General features: G+C 39.8%; 1 pseudogene; it reads left to right on the forward strand.

The window, feature by feature from the left end:
• Window positions 1-1,013: 1,013 nt before the first annotated feature.
• On the forward strand, window positions 1,014-2,796 carry LOC119043053 (peroxiredoxin-2-like; annotated as a pseudogene).
• The last annotated feature ends 3,176 nt before the right edge of the window (window positions 2,797-5,972 follow it).

Below are 5,972 nucleotides of genomic sequence, written 5' to 3' on the forward strand. Positions count from 1 at the left end.
AGTGGTAGATTGATTTTGCTTGTGACTAGGTATAATGTAGGTGGTGAAGGATGAGCCAGAGGATTATCAAGTTCCTCCCACCACACAAGGCAGGTAGTTTTTGCTTCTATCCATTGACTAACTGCAGTTTACCTTTGCCTTGGCCTGGAATGTGTGAGGGTTTTCTGCTCTTCCTATGGCACCTTAAATCTATTGGTGCCTATGAAAGAAAAGTGTAGGAAAGAAGATGGGGTTTTGTTTGTGTACCACCAGGACTGTCTCTCAGTTTTTCCCCTGCCCCCGATCTCTCTTATGAGTACCAGGTGGGAGTCAGAAGAAAACAGCTTACAGTAAGTGCAGTCTCAGCTTGTGCCTGAGGGTTCGAGGGATGCTACCTAGCTCTTACCTGATCTTTAAGAACTTGTTAATATTATATCTATTTGCTTCTAACCCACTCTGATGATGGAGGCTGTTCTTCTTGTGCTCTGCCAAGGTGCATTACTCCATACATATGGTCTCTCCTCACAGAGGCTCTTTAATCTGGTATTCAGTTCACCTGGTTGCCTTGTAAACTTAGCTTTTTAATGGGCTCCAGTAAAGTTATGAATTTGTAGATTATCTAGCTTTTCCTCATCATTAGGGTGCAAATAATGTTCTCTCGTGACTTTCTACATCTCACTTGGATGTCTATAGTCCTTTCCAATGTGCATTGAGGTTCCTACCTTTCCAAGTAGTTTTAAAAGAAAGAAATCCTGTGCAAATTCACCATGGATTTGCAACATGGTAGTTATTGATGAGTTGAGAAGTGCGGTTTTATTGGAATACTGATGGGTCAAGGTTGATTAGGTAGTGGTTCAAAATAGAAAGAAGGGAGAAGAACTATTGAAGACCATGCATTTAAATAACTCTTGAGGATTTTTTTTTACAGAAAAGGGCAGGTGGGGAAAATTTGGTAGCTGGGGATATGACTGACTAGGCAATAGTCCATCATGGGATATAGTGCTGCTGGGAAGGAATTGGCATCTGCTTAGAGCATGGAGAATTTCTCTACAGAAGGAAGAGGTAAAACAGGGTATAGAGGCACCAACACAGGTAGGTGAGAAGATGTAATAGGGGAAACTTGTTCTTTTGTGATTGCTTCAGACTCCCAGTACTTAAGGTAGCTAAGTATCATGTGAGAATGAGAATGGGGAAGAAAGGGTTTAAGGTTTGAGACTAGCTACAAAAGGGTGAATGAATAATCTAAGGTATTGGGAATATGAATGGACTAGGATTTGCATACAGATTCTCTATAACCAAAAGAAAAATAAGCAGAAACAACAATGATAAGACTTTTCCTTATTTTTTCTGACTTTCCGTCTATTATCCTGACACAAAAATATATTTCATTGAGGTAGTCATTTTTTTATACTATGAAATCCTAACACAAGTAATTGAAAAGTTATAAAGTAAATTATCTACTTATTTGGTACCATAAGGAAAAAACTGCAGAGAGGTTTATGATTCTGGCTTTTTAATATTATGTAAGTATTGCTCTAGTATGACAATTTCCTTTGGTGCTAATGGTACAAATTATCTAATGAATATGGAAACAGGAAATGGTTATGTTTATTGGCTTAACCCCCTTCTTGGCACTTTCAAGTAGTGCACTTAACTACTGTTAATGAGAAACCCTTAGCAAATTCCCTAAATGGATTTTGACACTTCTGGAACCAAATTGTAACATGTTTTTTTTTCTTATAGGAATCAAAGGTGATAATTTTCTTAAGTATAGTGCAGCAAGGTCAAGATGACCTTTTCTAATATATTGAAATGCTTATCCGAATTGAGGGAGTAGGCGTAACATCCACACATCATCTGCTCAGAGGACTTCTGTTAAGGAATTCTCCTTGCTTTATTCCTATTATTACTTTTTGTGTGTGTGAAATCAATTTGTTTAGGTGGATTGGTAGACAAGTGAATATTGTAATTGTACTTCATCACAAGTTGCAAATTTTGATCTAGGAAAAGTAATGAAAGAATCACAATACTCCTAGAACATTCACTTAAAGCTCCCTAAAGTTTTGAGCTATGAGTTATATATATATGTCTGTGGGCGGGGGTTGGGAGCACCTCTCTGTTATCATCTTCCAATACATTGAGTAAAAAATTCAGGATATTATTTACATAATTAAAGATAACAGTCTCCGAGAACGTGAGTCAGCTAGTCTGCTTCTCTGTGCTTCCCACCTTCCCCACGCAGCTGTCAGTCATGGCCTCCGGAAGGCTCACATCGGAAAGCCAGCCCCAGACTTCCAGGCTGGCTCTGTGGTGGATGGCACCTTCAAAGAGGTGAGGCTTTCAGACTACAGAGGGAAATACGTTGTCTTCTTTTTTTACCCATTGGACTTCATCTTGGTTGCTCCATGGAGATCATTATTTTCAGTGAGCATGTGGAGGACTTCTGCAAGTTGGGCTGTGAGGTGCTGTGGGTCTCTGTAGACTTGTGGCTTGGGTTTACACATGCCTGGCTTGGGCCCTCTGACTATCCCCCTGCTGGCTGATGTAACCAGAAGCTTGTCCCATGATTATGGTGTGCTGAAGAAAGATGAGTGGGTTGCCTATAGGGGCCTCTTTATCATCGATGGCAAGGGTGTCCTTTGCCAGGTCACCTCAATGATTTGCCTGTGGGTCACTGGGTGGATGAGTCTCTTCAGCTGGTCCAGGCCTTTCAGTACACAGATGAGCATGGGGAAGTCTGTCCAACTAGCTGGAAGCCAGGCAGTGACATGATCAAGCCTGATGTGGATGAAGGAATACTTCTCCAAACCCAACTAGGGCTGACGAACAGGCACCGAGCTTAGGCTCTTGGCCCCTACCTGAGTGCCCTGGGCTGGCCCAGGAAAGGCCAGATCTGCGCCTTCATATTCCACAGTTTGTGACCTGAAAAAGCTAGTCCTAGGTTTTTTCATATTCCTAGTTGAGTGGTGAGTGGTGACCCATCCCTGGAGCTGCCCAACCAGGCACAGGCCTAGAGGTGAACAATAAAGTATTAGAAACAAAAAAATAACACTCAAGGCAATGCCTGGAAGTATCTAGAATAATGTGGATACTGCTTAACATAGTATTTGGTAGGGAAAAGGGACTTAGACCTTGATTACTTCTTTATTTCATTGACTTGACATTTTCATGTTTAAAAAGAATTAAGGTCAGGTCTTTTATAGACAAGGGAATGTAAAATACTAAGTTTGGCAAAACCTGCAACAACTGTGCAAAGATAAATAGTTCAGTTCTTTTAATGTGTGAATACTTTGAAAAAATAACTTGTCAAAGAGTCAATACTTTGGAAACTTCAGCAAACATTTGAATTGCAGTGATCCTTGCATCACAACTGAGTTTCTCCTTGTTTTAATCTCATCAGGTCCTCTGTGAGGAATGTATAAAATCACTCTGTGGAGTTGACCTCCACACCCTAACCCTAACCCTAACTCTCTCCACATATTATGCTCTGCTGTTTCTTTGCTGGTGGGGTAGCTTAATTCAGTCACCTGTCAATCTCCTATATCTACTTTTGATGTTAGCACTTTGTGCTCACATTTCATTTTTCTTCATTCATACTATGGATTGAATGTTTGTGTCTCTCAAAAACTCATTTGCTGAAGCCCTAATGTCATTGTATTTGGAGCTGGGGTATTTGGGGTACCTCCTCCAGTGTCAAGAGGGCAGAGCCCTCATGGTAGGATTTATGTCTTTGTTAGAAGAGGAAAAGAGCTAGCTGTCTCTCTGAAATGTCTCTCTGAAATATTAAGAAGAAGAAGAAGACTGTCCATAAACCTTTGCCAAGAACCCAACCATGCTAGCACACAGATTATAGAACTGTGAGAAATAAATGTTAGTTGTTGAAGACACCCAATCTATGGGGTTCTGTTATAGCAGCCCAAATGAAGGTTGTGGAGAACTCTGAAACCCTATCTTCTTGAACCCCTTACTACTCCAGAATATGACACATGTATATCATTCATGCATGACTCTTTCCTTTATAACTTTCTTTTATTTGAGGAGCCGACCTAATACCCATACTGAATGAAAGATCATGTTATAAAATTAATTTCCATATTGGTAATTAATGCTCAGAATTAAGTTCTCTGGGGTAGACAGTGACTAAAGACTGGAATTATTGTTTCTGCTAATGTGGAGAAAAACTTTGTTTTTGCACACTTCAGGTCTTATGTTCTACACATTATTATTGACTAACTTCTCTCAACCTGACTTGCTTTCTGTGCTCTAGTTCCTCTGTGTTCCAAGGGTTTGTCCTGGATCACTGTTCATGCACATGTGTTACAACTCATCTGATTCTCCCAGACAGTTTTTGAACCTAAACTTGGATCTCTTCATTTGTACTGACCCAGCTTGGCTTCATTTAACATACCAACAACCTCTTCTAGAAGTTGCATACTTAGAGGCATGTCTACCAGGATTTTGAATGTAGATATACAATTTCTTTCAGATTCATATTCATAAACCTTTAGTGTTATTAATTTGAAAATCTTTAGATTGAGACATATCTGTATTAAATTCTAAATCCACCACTTCACAGCTATGTGACCTTGGGCAAGTTGTTAGCATTCTATGGGCCTCAATTCCATCCTCTGTAAATGTTTTGTTTGTGATTAGGCTTGTTTTGAGGAATAAGTAAGATATTTTTGTAAGGTTCTCAGTAGTGTGTGGTACATTATGTGCACAGTAAGAGCACAATATGTATCAATAATTATTAATATTTTTGTATGGTTCTTTTTAATAACTAATGCTATGATAATATTATAATAACAAAACTTAATGATAAAATATTGCAGCAAGCAAGGAATAGAAGGTATTAGTTATCCACTAATATTTGGTTCTCTTCTCATTCAGGGTGTACTGGAGGATTAAAATTCCCAGCTACTTGGATGCGAGCACGGTCACGTAACTTACTTTTGGTTAATGAAACATTTAAGAATTGGTATGTGTCTATGCATTATTCTCCCATTTCTTCCTCTTCCTGCCTTGGTTATTGCAAAATAAGTTACCGATAAGGCCGGGCCAACACACGGAGGGTTGCAGTCCTGGAAAATTTAAGCCATTTAGATTTCAATATTGTTACTAAAGTATACTTATCTTACTGTGACTGATTCACAAAGTCAATGAAGAAAAATTGCTATCATAGTGATTATTTGTGAGCTTGACTGAGTGGGAAGTTTTGAATTTAAGCAGTGTGATCAGGGAAACTAACTCTAGGCATGGGAAGCAAGTGGTGTAAGTGTGTCTTAAGGGCTGTGGTGAGCAAATGCTTTGGCTGAACTGGCTCTGCTTGCAGAGGCCAGCAGAGTAGAGAGGCAGGCCAGGAGCAGCCACCATCTCAGTTTCGGGTAGAATACTCTCCAGCTGCTGGAGGTATGAAGACCAGGTCTGACTCCCGGGAAGGGCAAGCCTGTGAGATTTAACCACTATAGAAAGGGATTCAGTAAAGGAGTCCAGCCCCAGAAATATAACCAGAATAAGAAAAATTAGGCAAAGACCTAACCATTGAGCCTGGTAAAAAAGGTAGCTTAGGGGCAGAGAGTCAGAGTTTGACAGAAAGGAAAAAAAGAGAAATGCTGTTTGTACTATCATTTGAAATTAGATACTAAAGGTGTTGCATTGTGTTTTAAAAACTTTACCTTTGAAGTATTTTTTTAAAGATTGTATTTATTTATCTTTAGAGGGGAAGGGAAGGAGAGAGGGAGAGAAGCATCAATGTATGGTTGCGTTTCGTGCATCCCCTGCTGGGAACTGGCCTGCAGAGAACCGGCCTGCAACCCTGGTATGTGCCCTGACTGGGAATTGAACATTGATTGTCTGGTTCGCAGGCCTGCGCTCAACCCAATGAGCTACACCAGCCAGGGCGAAGTATTAGACAAATGAAAACCAAATTGCCTGAAGAAGTAGTCATACAATTAAATTGTCATAAATTAAATCTAGTATAGATTTCACTTCTG

The sequence above is a fragment of the Artibeus jamaicensis genome, unplaced genomic scaffold, assembly GCF_021234435.1.
Source record: "Artibeus jamaicensis isolate MK-2021 breed Jamaican fruit bat unplaced genomic scaffold, CSHL_Jam_final contig_354, whole genome shotgun sequence".
In the NCBI taxonomy this organism is placed as follows: Eukaryota; Metazoa; Chordata; class Mammalia; order Chiroptera; family Phyllostomidae; genus Artibeus; species Artibeus jamaicensis.